The 19,805-nt window shown below is 39.6% G+C and overlaps 1 protein-coding gene and 1 non-coding gene across 2 annotated transcripts in view; one reads left to right on the top strand and one right to left on the bottom strand.

Moving 5' to 3' along the window:
• Positions 1-19,805, top strand: part of MDGA2 (MAM domain containing glycosylphosphatidylinositol anchor 2) — a 1,032,115-nt gene that overhangs the window by 24,439 nt on the left and 987,871 nt on the right. The gene's annotated exons all lie outside the window — the stretch shown is intronic.
• LOC136337125 (small nucleolar RNA SNORA28) lies at positions 2,557-2,680 on the bottom strand. Its single transcript, XR_010731826.1, has one exon. It is a non-coding gene; the product is annotated as a small nucleolar RNA SNORA28 (small nucleolar RNA).

The raw sequence follows: 19,805 nt of genomic DNA on the forward strand, positions 1-19,805 counted from the left end.
ACTACTGATATCATGACAGTAAACAAAGTATCTGTCTTCAGAAAAAAAGTCCACTAAAATTTGTTCGGGCTTCCTGAAATGGGTTACTTTAGCTGACCAGTGAAGAACATTCTTTTCTTGAAGCCTGGAGGCTAATAACTCAGCTACTTTCTTTGATAGGCCCAAATCTCTTTCTAAGTCATTCAATTCGGGATGGCTAAACTACTGAGAGGTTAATGACTGCTTAGCATCAGAAGAAGACCCTTCAGATTCTACAACCATTTCCTCATGCCTCTTATCAAAATACACTTGATCACCATGTTCACTTTCTTCGTCCTTAGAAGAAATAAAACAATTGAAAACTGGAACCAGGAGTGTCTCAGAGTATGGGATAGGTCGTATTGCTGAAGGAATATTAGGATATGCGATCATATGCCGTTTTTCCTGCCGATGCTCTTTGTATGGATCAGACAGAAATAACAGTCACTGCTATGGTTCTTAGGTTCACATCAAATCATGGGAATACCAAAAGGCATTCCTTTGCGTTTTCCTTTTGTCCAGTCACAAAGCATTTCCTCACAACTATGACACACAATATGAGGAGCCCAATTCTTGTCTTGATTGCCAAGGGGAACTTGAAAATAGGCAATATATGCATGTGTCACAAATGATGAAATATTGTGCCTTTGATGTTGAAGTGTGTAACAGCCACATATATAACCGAAGGTGTCAGGACTATTCTTACATTTACGCCTACTTGAAGAAGCCATGATTCAATCTTAAAACAAGAGGGTGTTTTTATCAGATAATAATTTTTTACATTTAAAAACAACTACAACTATGTAAAAGTGATGTTTGTAAAACATTAATTGCCTTGTGGTTATGTTCAATTCAAGAGTTATTGCCCTTTAACTCCAATTTAAAAACCAATGCATGCCATTAAGTGTAACAGAAAGAAATTAAAATTGCATAAAAACTAGAGCATGCACCAAAAATCGGATTTCAGATTTGGAATCAGCAAATGTAGAGATATATAGAAACAGTTCTATAACCTCATGTAACAGAAAATGAAAAAATAATTGTTCCTCAGTGTTATCATTGTGTGAAGAAGCTATCAGTTAAGTTGTTACTTCTTAATGTTTTTATTTAAACAACAGAGCTTTCAAAGAAAAATTAAGGACTTCCATCAGTATGTTACCAGTTAGTACCTGTTTGCTTTCTCATATTTTGAATGGCTATTGATAAAATGGTGCAAGGTTTTATTTTAATAACTATGATTTTATTTTGTTGTATATTAAACTACTTTAAAGAGCTGAGTATTGCAGAATTATTGGGAAGAAATTGACATTTCACATTTACATCATTAGCCTCCCTATAACTTAGAGAAATCAGTGATTTGCATATTCATTTCTAAAAATGAGGAATGCTTGTGATTTCCACATAATTTTAATGATGATTAACAAGAAGTACCAAAGATGCTAAAACAGTCTGTTCATTAAATATCATTTTAACATTTGATAGACATTGCATTAAAATGGTATAATGTAGTACTTTAAAATTTCTTCCCCATTATTTTTGTTTTATGAACAGAATTTAAAATAAAGGAACATTGGCCCTGGCTGGGTAGCTCAGTTGCTTAGAGTATTATCTACAGTACACTAGGTTGTGGGCTCAATCCCCAGTCGGGCACATGCAAGAATAAACCAGTGAATGTATAAATAAGTGGAAGAACAAGTCAGTGTTTCTCTCTCTCCCTTCCTCTCTCTCTCTAAAAATCAATAGATTAAAAAAATTTAAATAAAGGAACATATACAGAATTCACTATATATTTGGTTACTCCTTTAAGAGTATTATATGCTTTCTCATCAGCAAAGGAAAGGAATATAGTCATTGTTCTTCATCTGAATAACAATAATGATAATAGTGAAAGCTTGCATAGTACATACTATTTGCCAGGAAATATTCCAAATGCTTTAATATGTACACACATACACTCATTGTTATCCTTGTTTTATGTATGAGGAAATGAGATAAAGACAGGATAAGTTCAAGTTTTAAAACTAATAATAGCTGACTGAGTTTGAACTCAGTCTGTCTCGAGTTTGAACTCATAACGAAGTAAGTAAAAGATATTATTAAGCAGTAATATGAATATGCAAATAATTATCCCCAATAGAAGTCTTATGGAGAGGTTAAACTTACAAAGTTATTTTAGTTAACAGAGATTGGAGTATGGAAATTACAATGTTTATGATATAATGTAGATATTTTGTATTGTGGCATTGAGGGCTCTAAGACTTCTACATGATGTGAGTTTAGGATCACCACTTTTTTTGGGAAGGATATTGTTGGGCAAATGAGTTGTAAAATCTGTATTATCTGTTTTTTTCTCACTCTTATTGTTAAAGATGGCCGCTGCACACCTGGGACTGTTGATTACCTTCTTGCTTGGGAAGGGGCTTGGTTATGCTAATGTGTGCTGGAGAAGAAGCTTTCGCACCAAAAGGTTTTAAAAAGAGGAGCGAGGAGGCCATTTTAGGAGAGAGAGACTACTTTTTTCTTTTTTTTTCCTGGAACATTGTCTAAGTCTATATAAAGGTTTGTCTCATGGAGGAGAGAGTACCCGAATAGGTTAGACTTTGTTAGTGTAGCAAGCTCAAATTGTGTCAGACAGTTTTGCATCTGCCACAGAGTGTTGCTTGCAAGAGAGACTTCTTTTTTATAGAGGAGGAGTCCATTTTATTGCAGGGCAGGGAGGGCACGTGGAGGAGCAGCCAAAAGGGCGGAGTGCTGAAGGAGAAGCCAGTTTGTGCAGGAGAAAGAGATGGGGAGCAGAGGTGAATAAGACTGGTGAGGGCCTTTGATTCTAGGAAAAAACCAGAAAGAGTGGGTTTTGGTGCCCTGTGTGTTTACTTGTTGGCCGGCATGAGTCTAGAATAAAGGAAAATGGACCACTAGTTCTTGGCTCTGTTGCTTCCTTACTGTCTGTCCGGATTAAATGCAAACCTGCGATAGCCAGGTGGCTATGATTGTGGCTACAGCAGCTGGTCATACAGATATGAAGCTATGTGTGCCTGGCAGTGTGTGTGAGGTTGAGGATAGTTGATTTTTTTCCTCAGACAAATGTGGGTGGAGAGAAAGTGGGAGCTAACGCTTTTTCCGAGCCCTCCTTTGGAATGGCTGCTGAACGTAGGTTCTTATCTATTTTTCATCTATTAGAAAGTTGTAGTTTTGACCTCATTTTCTTGTCTTAAAATGCATACATGTTTATTTAATACACATAGCTCTACTGTGCTTATTTTGTACCAGGCCTTTTTTGAAGTGCCTTTGAGAATGTTGATTCATTTAATTCTTAAAATCAGTGAGAGAAGTAACACAGTAACCCTCATTTTACTGGTGAGGGTGTCTTGAGTAGGGAGAAATTAGAAGCTCCCCAAGGTCACTGAGATAATAAACAGCAAACCCAAGATTTGAACCTGGGCATTCTATCTCCAGAGTCCATTCTCTCTGTTCATAAACAAAGTAGTCCAGATCTGTGAGAATAAGTTCCTGCTGGGAGAGGAGCCCGTGCCCTCTTGATTTTTGTCCAGTTCACACTTTTTCCTGCTTTCCTGTCACAGTTGGAATAAGGTGGCTAAACTTATGACCTTTACCACCGCTCTGTAGCCCTTGTCTTCTAGCTTGTTCTTAGCTACACATTGTACTGATTGTTTCCTCTCTTCTCTCTCCCCTCTGGTCTTTTTCCTCTCCTCTCCTTATAAGTTGGATAGACAAATGGACTGGTAAATAAACTTAAATATTTCTGAGATGGCATTTTGTGTGCCTTACCTTAGAACCTTAGCTAACATTGTTACATGGTAATAAAGTCTTATGTCAGAAGCTTTCTAATTCATTTATATCCGTTTGTAGGGTCATCACAGTGTTCAGCCTACATGGTATTGCAAGAGGTTTAAATATTAATGATGACAAATAAAAACTTGTCAGAGGATAGCCCCTGCTTAGCAATCTTTCCACTGATCTCTGACTGACTGAGGTCTGGGCCTTTGAACTCTCAGTCTGCATTCAGCTCTCTGTTCAGTTTTGATATTACTTTCCTCCACTGGAATTTCTCTCTCACTTCACTTTTTCTCTAATACTTGGCCCCTCATTATATATATATATATATATATATATATATATATATATATATGCACTATTAGACTGCCTTCCATAGTCATGTTTGCATTTAGAATCAAGGAAGTAGAAATATTAATGCATCTTTAGAAGCAGCATTGAATCAGGGATTTCAAACCCACAGAGTTGTCAGAGTTGATAATATAATATAAGTAAAGAAATAATTGATCATTTTCTGGAATCAGACTTGAATGTACTTGGTGATGGGACATGTTTTATTCTTTAGACCAGGTAGTAATTATCTGTACTGTCAATTAGATAGACTGTGGACTTCTTGGGTTGACTACAAGTATTTCCAAATTGGACATACCTAATTTGCATTGAATGTATACATATGTATTGGTGCATACATATAGTTGTAATTTTAGTTGAATGAAAACAGAAAAATTGAATGCCTGCTATGTTTCATTCCCTAGGAATAATAAGATGGGTATTTCTTGGCATTAGCAGCTACTCGGGTAAAGAGAGACCAAAAAGTAAATATCATAATTACAAACTTGTTTATTTGAGAAATAATGTGATATGTACTTTGTTGATGGAGAATATAATGTATCTGTACTTGTAAACCAGAGAGGTGGTGCTCCCGCCTCGGGTGGGTGTGTGCTGTGTTCTTACGTGTGCGAGCAATGGAAGAAATGCACAAGGGGCTTGATGACAGCCCAAGGCAAGAGGACTTCTTAGAAGAAATGATGTTTGAGCAAGTCTTTATACAAGCTTCAGTAGTGTTGAGCAGGGAGCGTGTATGCCGGCAGAGGGCCGGCATGTGTAATAAGTCAGCCTGCGAGGACTATAAGTGAGAGGACTGCTGCAGGGGAGGGAGTGGGTAAGAGAGCAGGAAAGAAGAACAGAAGGTAGACGGGCCTTTGTGATGGTGGGCTTTATATGACATCCCCAAATTGATGTTGTTATTCTGGGAGGATATAAGAAGCCCTTCCCAGATTTCTAGCAAGTAAAATGACAGTTTTGCCCAAACCCTGTAACAGCCACAGCAACATAAAGGGCAGCTATATGGGAGGAAGACTGTTAGGTTATTACCGGAGGCCAGGAGGACAGGGATTTATTGACCTAAACCTGGTAAGAAGTAATGAGGACATGGGTTGACATATCTGTGTCAGTGTTAAATTAGGAAGGACATATTGCAGAGGCAATGACAGAGCTTGTAGGAGGTAAAAACTGGGTGTTTGTGGTGAGAAAGTAGAAGTGATTCTCAGGTGCTTCGCTTGTGAGGATTTCATTTCTCAAGGAGTGGGAATAGAGGAGTCAGTTAATTTGGGAGTCAGAGCTGGGTAGATGTCTGAGATTGTCGAGGCAGGGTGTGTCTGCTGAGAAGAAAGGTCACATGGAGTCTTAAGGAGCACTGACAGTTTAAGGGGTTGGTAATGATGAGGACGTCCTTGAATGACATTGAGAAGCAGCAGCCAAATGGTAGGAGTCAAACCGGAAAGGCATAAAAAAATACAGCAGTATGCAGTGTGAAATAGCATAAAAGTTTTAAATAGAAGAATAAAGAGAATTGAAATTTTTATTCAAAATTGAAGAGGTTAGGGGTGACCCTGATGAGGAGGTCGGTACAGTTGAGTAGAATTCAACTTTGCAGTGGTTTGGGGTGAAAACACATAGGTGGCTGGAGGCTGTAACTGTAAAAGGATATCAGTAGGAGATTTTGCTGTTGTGTGAACACTATAGAGTGCACTTGCACAAACCTGGGTGGTACAGCCTGTTACACATTAGGGATACGTGGTATAGACTATTCCTCCTAGATGACAAACCTGTACAGCATGTTGCTGTACTGAATACTGTAGGCAGTTGTCACACAATGGCCAATATTTATGTATGTAAAAATACAAAAGGTGTAGAGTAAAAGTACCATATAAAAGATGAATGGAGCTTGCAGGACTGGAAGTGGCTCTGAGTGAGTCAGTGAGAGAGTGCTGAGTGAGTGTGAAGCCTCAGACATTCCTGTACACCACTGTAGACTTCATAAGCTCTGTACACATAGGCTACACCAAATTTATAACACATGAGATTAAATCAAACACAGGAGAGGGTGATGCAGTCAAGAGACATGGTAAACACAAGACAAATGAGGCTGCAACCTGTGTAACATGGTTTTACAAAATTGTCTTGATGGCTAGGACATCATGAGGGCTAGGACGCCATAACAGCTAGGACGTTGTAATGGCCAGGACGTCACAGGTGATAGGAATATTTCACATCTGTAAACTTAAGGGACTGTTGTGTTGTATGTGCTTCATTGTTGACTGAAGTGGCATATAACTGTGTTTATTGTATCTGGTGGTAATAATGCTGCAGAGAATATAAATTAAGATGGGAGATAGAGACCAATGGCAGGAGAGTCCTTCCTATTTAAAGTACAGTAACCAGGGAAGAAACCAGGGAAGACTTCCTCTTGCGACATTTTTTTTTTTTTTTGTATTTTTCTGAAGCTGGAAACAGGGAGGCAGTCAGACAGACTCCTGCATGCGCCCTACCGGGATCCACCCGGCATGCCCACCAGGGGGCGATGCTCTGCCCATCTGGGGTGTTGCTTTGTTGCAACCAGAGCCACTCTAGCACCTGGGGCAGAGGCCAAGGAGCCATCCCCAGCACCCGGGCCATCTTTTGCTCCAATGGAGCCTTGGCTGTGGGAGGGGAATAGAGAGACAGAGAGGAAGGAGAGGGGGAGGGATAGAGAAGCAAGGGGTGGAGAAGCAGATGGGCGCCTCTCCTATGTGCCCTGGCCAGGAATTGAACCTGGGAATCCCGCACGCCAGGCCGACGCTCTACCACTGAGCCAACCGGCCAGGGCCTTCTGGCGACATTTTGTCTGAATCCATTATGTCAAGAAGTCAAGACACAGCATTCCAGGCTGAGGTAACCCTGAAGTGCCCAGATCCTGATGTCAATTGTCTCTAGTATGTGCAAGGAATACCAAGGAATTTCACAAAGTGGGAAAAATAGTAGAAGGTAAGACCAGAGAGTTAACTAGGTGCCAGTCATGCAAGCATTGAAGGTTATTATGTAAATGTATTAAGTGTCCATTTATTATGTAAATGCATGGCCCTGGCCAGTTGGCTCAGTGGAAGAGTATCAGCCCAGTGTGTAGATGTCCTGGGTTCGATTTCTGGTCAGGGCACATAGGAGAAGTGCCCATCTGCTTCTCCACTCATTCCCTTCTCTTCTCTCTCTCTCTCTCTCCTTTTCTCCTCCACACCTGCAGCCAGAGCTCAATTACAAGTAAGTTGGCCCCAGGTGCTGAGGATGGCTCCATGCCCTCTGCCTCAGGCACTAAAAAATGGCTCTGTTGCAACAGAGCAAGGGCCCCAGATGGGCAGAGCATCGCCCCCTGGTGGACTTGCTGGGTGGATCCCAGTTGGGATGCATGCGGGAGTCTGTCTCTGCCTCCCCTCCTCCCACTGAATAAAAATAAATAAATAAATAAATAAAGCCTTAAGTACCTAATAAAGAACATTGAATATATTGGAATATATTCTGACTGAATGTGGTAGGGATCCTAGGGTCTGAAGAGAGATGTAAGACCATTTGTCTTAGGTCTAAAAAGGATCACTCTGGTTGCTGAGTGTGAAATAGACTGGGAAAGATTGAACTTGGCTGACAGGGGCCCATTAGAAAGCATTTGCCATAGCTAAGGAGAAATATGGTGTGGTTTGGACTGGAATAGGAGATGGTGAGAAGATTCATGATTCTGTTTCTATTTTGACAGTATAGGTGAATAGGATTGGTTATTGGTCTGGTTGTGGGTGTGAGAAAAAAGAATGGAGACCAGGCTCACCTTGGCAATGTTAGCCTGAGTGATTGCATAGAATTGGGCTGAATAAATCTGAGGGTGAGATTGTTTGGGTGATCTGCGATCCCTACTCTTTTATCTAGCACTGGGGATGCAGGAGCCGAAGAGCCTCTCCCATTCTGATGAATGTTTGCCTTAGACTCCATTCCATCTTCAGGGGAGCGCAGAGAGAGTTTTCTTTATGGTGCTGAGAATCACGTTAGCTATACTTTTTGTTGCTAAAGTTCTCATATCCCAGTTATAGCTATCTTCCTAATGAATCCTCTCTGCCCCTCACTCCAATTGCTCATATTAAACATATTTTGAATGATTTCATCTGCAAAATGGATTTCACTTTGACATTCATAAATTCTGTATACACGTCCATACACAGAGACATATTGCGGCTGTGCACAGATTTCCTGGCACTCTTTTCTTCACTACTGAGTATTTCTGTCCTGGGATGTCAGGGACTTCATCTAAATTCTTTGTGTTAGGCATCATTAGGCCAGCTTCTTTAACTGCATTGTAGCTATGAGGACTGTAATCACATGTTCACAGCCTGGCAGGATTTGATTGAGAATGATGATGACAAAAGAGATAGTAAGCAAAAGAATCAGATTGTGTCATTTCATCTCTTTGGGTAACCACAGAGACACTTAATCTGAGCATGTTGCTCTTTGCCTTGCCAAAGGCAGTGTAGAAACAGGGCTATACAATTAGCCTGATATTTCATTCAGGAAGAACAATGAAATGAGACAGCTAGCATTTAAGATTATATACACATATATATACACACACACACACATATATATACATATATATGTGTGTATATATATGTGTGTGTGAGAAGCAGTCAGGGAACAACTAAAGAGCTGCAACTATGTATTGATGCTTCTCATCTCCCTTCCTGTCTGTCTGTCTCAGTCTCTAAATAAGTAAACAAACAAACTAGTTATTTTAGGTTACTGGCTATATTATTTCAGAGGGGCTAAACCATCAAAAAGAGGTAATTTTCTCTCAAAATATTTGGTATTTCTTTCAAATTCCTTTTATTGACATTTATGCCATTGAGTTATTTTAAATAATGTACTGCCACAATTTAAATAATTTATTCATAAAATTAAAATTCTGTATACCAAATTTTAAACTATGGGTATCTTATCATAGACAAAGCCAGCATCTTGCAGTGGATAGAGTTAGAAGTCTGGATCCATTTTACTTGAATTTGAGTCCTGTTTGTAATCCTAGTCAGCTAGGTGATCTTGGGCAAGTCATTTAACTCTCTCCTGGAAGTCCTTACTTAATGTCGTTAAAACTTAAGACTTTAAGAGAAAAAAGGTAAAATGAAACCAATTTTACTGTAGGCTAATTAATGATTGGCCTATGGTAAAAGAGTTAAGTTCCTACGGCTTTTTTTGGTCACAAACTCATGACTGTTCCTGGCTGGTTAGCTCAATTCGTTAGAGCTTTGCCCCAATGTACCCAAGTTGTGGGTTTGATCCCCAGTCAGGGCACAATCAATGAATCAACCAGTGATAGAATGAATAAGTGGAATGACAAATCAGTGTTTTCCTCTCTCTTCTTCCTCTCTAAACATCAATTAAAAAAAAAGAAAATATCAGCAAACTTCTAAATAAAGTGGAAACCAATTCTAAAATTAAACGTTGATGTAAGTATGAGCTATACATACATTTAGGAGAGATTAGTAGAAACAAGAAAGATTATTTTTCAACCCACTTATTCCAGCTTAGGTTTGCAGGTGGCCCAAACCTATCCTGGCAGCTCAGGGCTCAAGGTGAGAACTCACCTTGGACAGGACGCTCTTCCATCATAGGGCACTCACACTCTCACTCAGACTGGGATGATGTGGACGTGCAGTTCACTTCCTGTGCACAGCTCTGGGATGTGGGAGGAAACTGGAATACCTAGAGAACCCACACAGATGTGGGGAGAACATGCAGCTCACACAGAGTTGACATCTGCTGGGAACTCTTCTTTTATTACAAAGAAGAACATGAAATGAAGTTGTTACTGGAGGGCCTGCATTCTACATGTTCAGTATATAGGTTTGTTTTACCAGACTCTGTTTACTTACATATAAAATGTGGATGCCATACCACATTTACATAAATTTTCATAAAGTTGTTTTATAAATTGAAATGAAAAATATGTGCAGCACCTATGATGCTTGGCACGTTGTGAGTACGTAAACTTTAAAAAATTATTTGAAGTTGGGTCAACACATGCATTCATTTATTAATGTTTGTTTCTGGACATTAGATATCTTCAATTGGTGTAGCTGTCTCTAGCCACAGAACAATTTGATTAGATTTTGCTCTGATGATGGATACAAACCCAGAAACCCACCAAAGCTGTCTCAGTGAGATCAGATGAGACTACATTGTAGTTTCATACATTGTTTTCCAGCTATGCTTATAAGTTGTTGCCTAATGTTCTGTTATCTTTTTGCTTAAATTCAAGTTATACCATTAAAAGTATACTTTTGTTTTAGGATTTTTTTTGTGTCTGGGGAAACAAAGTACTTGAGTATGTTAAAACATCACATGTAGTAGTAAGATACCATGTCATTTATTGCAAGTGTTATTCCCTCAGCAGCTTTTTGGAAAATGTTCCTATTTTTCCTGTTTACTCTTACTTGCTCAGTGAGAATTTTAAAGTAGGCAACTTTCTGAATGTAGATTTGTTAGAGCCTGTATTTTTGTCAGTAGGTTTAGTGTTGGCCCTTTATTCCCTTATATTACATTTTGTGTCCATTCTTTTTTTTTTAATGTGAGAGGTAGGAGGCAGAGAGACAGACTATTGCATGTGCCAGACTGGCATCCACTCGGCAGGCCGTCTACCAGGCAATGCTCTGCCTGTCTGAGCTGCTGCTCCATTGCTTGGTAACTGAGCTATTTTAGTGCGTGAAGTAAGGCCATGGAGCCATCCTCAGCTCCTGGGGCCAACTTAGCTCGAACTATTCAAACTATTTGAGCCATGGATGCAGGAGGGGAAGAGAGAGAGAGTGAGAGAAAAGGGAAGGGGTGGAGAAGTAGATGGTCATTTCTCCTATGTGCCCTGACCAGTAATCAAACCTGGGACATCCACAGATGCTTTGCCACTAAGCCAATCAGCCAGGGCCTGTTCTTAATTTTTTAAAATTAATTAATACCTTTCTATGGTATTCTTGGATAGTTCCCATACTGCATTGGATGAAACCTACGCTCTGGAAGGTAATGACAGACATGGCTATTTTTCCAGCAGAAAATCAGTACTTAACGGGCATTTTTGTTTCTGAAAGTTTGAGTTGCAGGGTTAAAAAAAATGAACACTTTTGACTTCAGGGAGCATTGGATTTTGGGAGTTGTTTTTCTGTGATGATAGATTTAAGCTAATGACCACAGTGTTCTCTAGGATATGTTTGTTATTGTAGAAAGGCATCAAAATAGATATACTATGTAAGGGATAGTGGCAACTCATGACATTTAGCCTGTTGAGGTTATTTTTTATAAATTTTATGTGTCCTTGAGAAACTGTTTTTTGCATAAGTATATACCTGCTTTTAAAAACTATTGTTTTTTGTAATCCGTCTGTTTTGTGTTAGATACTGGACCAGGCCATATAAAATTTAGGTGAGAATAAATTGATTATATTTCATTGAATTCTGTTATATGTCTCATTTGTTCTATCTAAAATTTATAATGGTGGTATTAATCCCATTTTTAAATTAAATTTATCAGAGTGACATTGGTTAATAAGATTATATACATACAATTCTGTGATACATCATCTGTAGCTTGCATTGTGTGTCTGCTACCCACAAAGTCCAATCTCCTTCTGTCACTGTATATTCCCTTTACTATTCCCCTCCTCCTTTCTGTCTGACAACCACCATACTGTTGTCTGTGTCTGTAAGGTTTTGTTTGTTTGTCTTGTTTGTTGCTATGATTTCACATGTGAGTAAAATCATATGGTTCTTAACTTTTTCTGTCTGATTTATTTTGCTTAGCATGATATTCTCAATATTCCACCTAAATATTCATTGTCACAAATGACAGTATTTTATTTTTTCTTATGGCTGAGTGGTATTCCATTGTACAATATATATGTACCACATCATCTTTATCCAATTGTCTGGCGAAGGACACTTTGGTTGTTTACTTGTCTTGGCCACCATGATAAATTTTATGCTGTTTCCTAGTAGGAAGTCCTAGAATAAAGCAGATAAGAAATAAGTGACCTGCCTGACCAGGTGATGGCACAGTGGATAGAGCATCAACCTGGGACACTGAAGACCCAGGTTTGAAACCCCGAGGTCACTGGCTTGAGTGCAATTTCATCTGGCTTGACCGTGGGCTCACCAGCTTGAGTGCAGGGTCACTGGCTTGAGCGTGGGATCATAGACATGACCCCATGGTTGCTGACTTGAGCCCAAAGGTTGCTGGCTTGAGTAGGGGTCACTCACTCTGTTGAAGTCCCCTGGTCAAGGCACGTATCAGAAAGTAATCAGTGAACAACTAAGGTGCCGCAACAAAGAATTTATGCTTCTCATCTCTCTCCGTTCCTGCCTGTCTCTCTCTGTCTAAAAAAATAAATAAGTGACCTTTATTCTAGGACATTTTATTAGAAAAATAGCATAGAATTTATCTCTTTTTGTGTACGTTGTAATACTTTAAGTAAGAAAACATTTGTATAAATCCTGGCTGTTATATAAGTTGAGTGATAATTATATTAATATTTGTGTGTTACTTGCTGTGTGTGTCTGTTACTATTTTAAGTGCTCTTCATTTCTACACACATTTAATGCTCACAACCACTCTATTGGGTAGGCATTATCATCACCCATTATGATAATAATCCAGATGAGCAATTTGAGGCACAGAGCTGTTAAGTAACTTACTCAGGATCACATGGTTTTAGCTCTTCATTAGAGCTGTGACATGGTTTCAGAATCTGTCCTTAAATTCCGTTTTCTCTCATATTAATGGCCTCTTTTGAAAAGCATTCAATTAAAAGACCTTTATATAATAATGATTGAGATGGAAAACTCTAAGAACAATCTACCCTTTACCTTCTTCCTCCATGTTCTTCATTTGTCACAGAATCAAAAAAACAAAAAAAGTTTCCATGCCCTATAAACTGTGGCTGAACAATTGACAAAGTCAGATTGGTACTGACATCAGTCTTTCTAACTTAAGTCTATAGTGTAAACATGAGATTCAGAGATGCTTATTTTATTTAACAAAATATAGTTCAAAAATATGGTTTATAAAACCCCCAAAAATGTCTTTTTATGCTGGAGACTAGGTTCACAAGCAGTTTTTTTTTCATAACATAAACTTCTAAGACTGATTTTTATATTTGGGGAACTTAAAAAATGGACATATATAACAAGTGTATATTTCACAGAATTTATTGAAAGTGACTTTATACAACTCAAATTACTGCTTAACCATATTCTCATATATTCCTTGATATGAACTTATTCCTTTGAGATAATTAAAAGCAATATATATAAAATACTCTTTTTATTTGATGTTTTAGGCAACATAAAATATTTATGATATAGGCATAATGTTAATCTTATAGGGCTATGTATGATCTGTTGTAATACACTTAACTGCTTTCTCATTTTGAATGTGGTTTCTAGTGTTTTCCCTCTATTTTGAGATGTGCTACAATAAATACCTTGATGTGTTGGTTTTCTTTTCTTTTTTTGAGGATATTTCTCAAAGTGAATTCCCAGAGGGAGGAATATAGGCTCAAACTATACAAACACTTTCCAAATTAAAGTCCAAAAGACATGTAAATTGTTTTATTTTTTATAGGATTCATTCATTGGATATAGTACATGGCGTCCTATTTTTCATCTGAGAAAAGGACAATCTGTTTTTCAAACCTCTCTCTTTCACAGTATTTCAAGATACACAAATTGTTTTTCATCTAAACAATTTTTACACAGTTGACACCAGCCTTTAGGATACAAATCTCCCTGAGAATCTTGTAGCCAACCAACAAGATACACTTTTGAGGTGATTTGGCTAAGAAATAGATTTCACTTATATGTGGAATCTAAAGAACAAAATAAGTGAACAAACAGACCAGAAAAACTCATGGATTCAGAGAACAGTTTGGTGGTTGCCAGAGGGGAAAGGGGTTGGGGAAGTGGGTGGAAGACGTGAAGAGATTAAGTACAGATTGGCAGGTACATTACAATCTAGTTACGGGCTGTAAAGTACAGCATGGGGAATATAGTGAATAATGTTGTAATAACTATGTAAGGTACCAGATGGTTACTAGACTTAACCAGGGAAATCACTTCATCAGTTATGTAAAAGTCTAACCATGATGCTATACACCTGAAATTGATATAAAATAATATTTAATGTCAACTGTAATTGAAAATGAAAATAAAAATGAAAAGCCAGAGGAGGTAGATGTAAGCAAAAAAAGATCTGTGTTATATTTAAGGTGGATTGCAAACAAAAATTTGTGGTGTCATTATAGCAGGATCAGTAGACTTCTGCAGTTTTGACAAAGCATTTGTAGTAAGGAAAGTGTAGTTTAGTTCACTGTTGAAATTACTGATTTGCCACCAATATCTTAAAATATATCAGAATTCTTCAAACCAAAATTTTTATTTTTATATGTCTATTTAGTTTTGTCAAAGATGTACCTGTGAAATTATTTATCCTTCACGTCTTCTAAAATATGCACAACATAAACTAGCATCTCAAATTAAAAATAAATTTAATTTTAAAGATTATTCCTGAGTGAGTGGTTAATTTACACTCAGACATTATGACTATCCTACATTCAGGAAGCAGCAGTTTCAGGTACTTTGAAAAGTATAAAGCCCATTGAGTTGGAAAGTTTTCTTCCTAATTCTGAAGCCCCTGCTCTTTCATTGAACTAACTGGTGCTATTTATAGGCTCATTTTAGTGTCAGATGTCAGGAATTTAATATCAAATAAAATGGGCAAGGTCCTGACCCTCATTGCACTTCCATATCGTAGGAGATACAGAAAAAGATGAAAGACTTAGTCCTTCCATGTAATGGGGACAGTTACTGGAGCAGAGGAGGGCATGGTGAGAGCCCTTAGAATACACATCCAAACCTTTCCAGGATGAGGGAAGGCTCCCAGGAGCATGTGGGCAATACTGTTGATTAACATGTGACAGGCAGTGTGCCAAGCACTGCACAAGCACCGTTTCGTTTAATGTTTACATAGCTCTGTGAGATGGCGATTTTTACATCTGCATTTCCAATATGAGCTGAATTAGGTTTACACTAAGAAATGACAGAGTCCTGATTCAAATGGGCCGGGTCCAAAGCCTGAGCCCCTGCTGTTGCACTGTCACCTGAAAGATGACTGTTGTCAGTTGGGGAGAGAGTTTGGGGAATGGGGGGAAGAGAAGAGCACTGTAGGCAGATAAGAGATCTAGGGACAAGCTATATAAGCTAGGAAAAAGCATAATAAATTCAAGGAACTTTAAGAGGTTTATTATGGTGCCTGACATGTGGTGGCGCAATGGATAAAGCATCGACCTGGAATGCTGAGGTCGCCGGTTCAAAACCCTGGGCTTGCCTGGTCAAGGCACATATGGGAGTTGATGCTTCCTGCTCCTCCCTTCTCTCTCTCTCTCTCTCTCTCTTTTCTGTCTAAAATGAATAAATAAAGTCTTTTTTTAAAAAAAGAGGTTTATTATGGAAGTTTCTTTGAATGTGAAGAAGGAAGTTCCATGAAAGGAACTAGAAAGGTCCATGAAAGACCTTTTAAACTAAATCAGTAATTTGAAATTTATTCTGAAATCAATATGGAGCCATTACAGGATTTCATTAAAGAACCTGATGTGATCTATTTTGCCTTTTACAATGATTCCCATGACTGCCATATGTGGACTGGAGCTGAGAGAACAAAATTAGAAACAGAGGGAACAGTTAGGAGCAGTAATCTAGGTAATAGTTAATGGTAGCAAGGCTAGAGAAGGAGCAGTGGGGATGATGCCAGGAGGATTTATTTGAAAATGAAGAGGACTTAATGATTGGTTTAATTTTTTTATATGGAGAGACAGGCTTTGGGAATGCAGTTATGTTTCTGATAAGGAACTGAATCATGACACCCTTCATTGCCATGAGGAACAATGGAAGATAAGAAAGTTTGTGAGTTTATTTTAGACATAGTAAGTCTAGATAGCTTGGAGATATGTGATATACAAGAGGATATAGAAATCCACAGTTCAGAGCGATTAAACCAGAACATTGTATGGTGGGAAAATCATTTGCCCTCTACCCTTCTAGATCCTTGGTGGTGACACCCCTGTAGTAAAAAAAAAAAATAGGTTCACAGGAGAAAAATAATCAAAGTTTAATAGCATGTATAACTCCTGTATACATGAGTGATACCAAATAAAATTGAATAACTCCCCCCTCCTCCAGTGACTGAAGTCATCACCATAAATACTCTCTTTAGCTAAAGACAAAAGAATTTGAGGATGGGAAGCCAGTTGTAGGAGTTAACCAGGGGAAGCTAGAATTGTTGTGATGCCTTAAGTCATTGCCTTTCCCATTAGTAAGAGTTTTGAGAGACTTAAGAGTCATCCTTCTTTTCCTGGAATAGACAGGGAAACACTCTTATAAATAGAGATATCTCCTATAAATGTAAAAGCGTAACTTCTAGTAGGTTTTCAGAGCTTCTCCTGTGTCTTCAAAATAACCAGCTCAAGATAATCCTTATGTCAAAGAGAGATTTTGGGGTGGCAAAATTCTGCTCTTCAGTGTCAAGATTTGTCATTTACTTTCATGATGGCGTTCATATGAGATTCATGTCCATACAGTACACAGAGTGAGAGAGCATCCCCCGAGGTAAATCATCAGGAGAGACAGGGAGCCTGCAGTGACTGAAAAGGATCCTGCGGATTATAGAAAGGAAACCCAGAAAACTGAAGTGTTGCAGAAAAGGAAAGATCAATTGAAGAAGAAAAGATTAAGGGTCGAATGCTGGTAAGAGTTGTGAGGTATTGGATTAAAAGTGACATTTGTGATTTTGGTGAGAGGAGCTTTCATTGAGTGTTGGGGTAGAAATCAGACTGAGACATGAAATGGGAGAAAATACTGCCATTTATTATGGATAACTTGGAGAAGTTGTCTGTGATGGGTATAGATAGAACAGAGTAAATGGATATGTGAGGACAAAGGAAATGTGTTTTCGTTTTGAAAGATAGGAGAAAATTCAGCATTTAAAATTATTAATGGGAATGAGTTGACAAGGAGGGAGAGTGGTGAAAGGAGGAGATAACACATTGGAAAATGTTTCAGGAAAGCAGTCGGAGGTAGGGGTAAGGGGGAAGGTGGTGTCCTGAACTACTGAGGTGGAAAGAATTAGCACTAGGCAAGCAGAAGGGAGGTAAGTAGAAGGATGGAGGGAAAGGGAGAATGAGAATGGATAATCTCTGCTGCAAATCAAGGAGAAAGTGGAGAAGATATTGTAGACGAGAAAGGGGCCACATAGTGAACTTGACAAACTGACAGGCTCAGGGAGGCCAGTACTGTGGGCCCTGCAGACTCAGAGATAGAAAGTAACCACATAAGATGGTCTGAACATAAAAATTTCTGATTAAAAGTGAGTCATAACAGGTATTCATGTCCTGGCCCAGTATTTTCCTTGACAAAGGTTCATCTACCTTAAGTGAGCTTGTCCGTTGTCTTTTTGTATCCAATATGCTGTATTTCCCTACGTATAAGACGTTCCTGTGTATAAAATGCACCTTAATTTTGGGGCCTGAACTTTTTATTTTTTGTATTTTTTTGAAGTGAGAAGCGGGGAGGCAGAGAGACAGACTCCTGCATGCCCCTGACCAGGATCCACTTGGGCATACCCACCAGGGGGCGATGCTCTGCCCATCTGGCCTGATGCTCCTTTGCAACTAGAGCCATTCCAGTGCCTGAGGTGGAGGCCATGGAGCCATCCTCTGCATCTGGGCCAACTTTTCTTCAATGGAGCCTTGGCTGTGGGAGGGGAAGAGAGAGATAGAGGGAAAGGAGAGGGGGAAGAGGGAAGGATGGAGAAGCAGAAGGGCGCTTCTCCTGTGTGCCCTGGCCAGGAATTGATCCTGGGACTTCCATACACCAAGCCGACACTCTACCACTGAGCCAACCGGCCAGGGCCAGGGCCTGAAATTTTGGAAAAAAATGTGTTACATACAGTTATTGAATTGTAATTTTATTCATCATAAAATTCATACACATCATCTGCGTGAAAAAGTGGGAAATGCAAGTAAAAAAATCTACACGCACTGTATAAGACGCACCCAGTGTTTAGACCCCAAATTTTTCGGAAAAGGGTGCGTCTTATACATGAGAAAATACGGTAACATACCTTTGAAATGTCAGCGTAATCTCCTTTATGTAGACTCATTAGGACACAGCCTCCCACTAGAACAGGGAACCACAGGACCTCATTGTTAGGTTGTTGCCTGAATACCATCTCTAGGTGCTGTAAATGTTAATTGTTTGCTCTCCTGTAACCATCCATGTAAAAGAAGTGTGTGTCTCTTCCTTTTACTTTTTATCCAATCCCAGAGATTTCCCTACTGTTTTCTCCTGCCTCCTTAATCTATTTCCAGTGGATTTCAAGCAACCTTCTTTGTGCCTCCTCCTTTGATTCTGTTGTTAAAAAAAAAAGGCCCTGGCCAGTTGGCTCAGTGGTAGAGCGTCGGCCTGGCGTGCAGAAGTCCCGGGTTCGATTCCCAGCCAGGGCACACAGGAGAAGCGCCCATCTGCTTCTCCACCCCTCCCCCTCTCCTTCCTCTCTGTCTCTCTCTTCCCCTCCCGCAGCGAGGCTCCATTGGAGCAAAGATGGCCCGGGCGCTGGGGATGGCTTCTTGGCCTCTGCCCTGGGCGCTAGAGTGGCTCTGGTCGCAATGGAGCGACGCCCTGGAGGGGCAGAGCATTGCCCCCTGGTGGGCAGAGCATCGCCCCCTGGTGGGCATGCTGGGTGGATCCCGGTCGGGTGCATGCGGGAGTCTGTCTGACTGTCTCTCCCTGTTTCCAGCTTCAAAAAAATACAAAAAAAAAAAAAAAAGTGCAAAACTGCCATTCTCTAAAGCATTTATTTTCCTAATCTACTGAGATTTTGCTCCCCAGAATTGTATTCAGTTTGGCTCAAAGAAACAAAATTCCTCTACAGGTTTGAATGTTTCTTATGTTGATAATATGGGTAGGTGGACAGAGCTGGGTGTCTAGGTTAGAGTGGTGACACTGTCAGGAAGTGTTTATTTCATGGCTTCTACTTTCCTAGTGAAGTGAGAAAGGAGGCCATCTGCTCTGAACCAGGAGAAAAGTATGAGAACAAGGTACTTAGATGCTCCAGAGCTGTCATGCAGAGTCACCTACAGCAGTGGTTCTCAACCTTTTTTGGGCCACAGACTGGTTTAATGTCAGAAAATGTTTTCACAGACCGGCCTTTAGGGTGGGACGGATAAATGTACCACGTGACTGAGACAAGCATCAAGAGTGAGTCTTAGATGGATGTGACAGAGGGAATCTGATCATTTAAAAAAAATAAAACATTGTTCAGACTTAAATATAAATAAAACAGAAATAATGTAAGTTATTTATTCTTTCTCTGCGGACCAGTACCAAATGGCCCACAGACTGGTACCAGTCCGCAGCCCAGGGGTTGGGGACCACTGACCTATAGAACTTTTGCACCCTGGCCCTGGCCGGTTGGCTCAGTGGTGGAGCGTCGGCCTGGCGTGCAGAAGTCCCGGGTTCGATTCCCGGCCAGGGCACACAGGAGAAGCGCCCATCTGCTTCTCCACCCCTCCCCCTCTCTTTCTTCTCTGTCTCTCTCTTCCCCTC

This window comes from Saccopteryx bilineata, chromosome 4 (genome assembly GCF_036850765.1).
Source record: "Saccopteryx bilineata isolate mSacBil1 chromosome 4, mSacBil1_pri_phased_curated, whole genome shotgun sequence".
Taxonomy (NCBI): Eukaryota; Metazoa; Chordata; class Mammalia; order Chiroptera; family Emballonuridae; genus Saccopteryx; species Saccopteryx bilineata.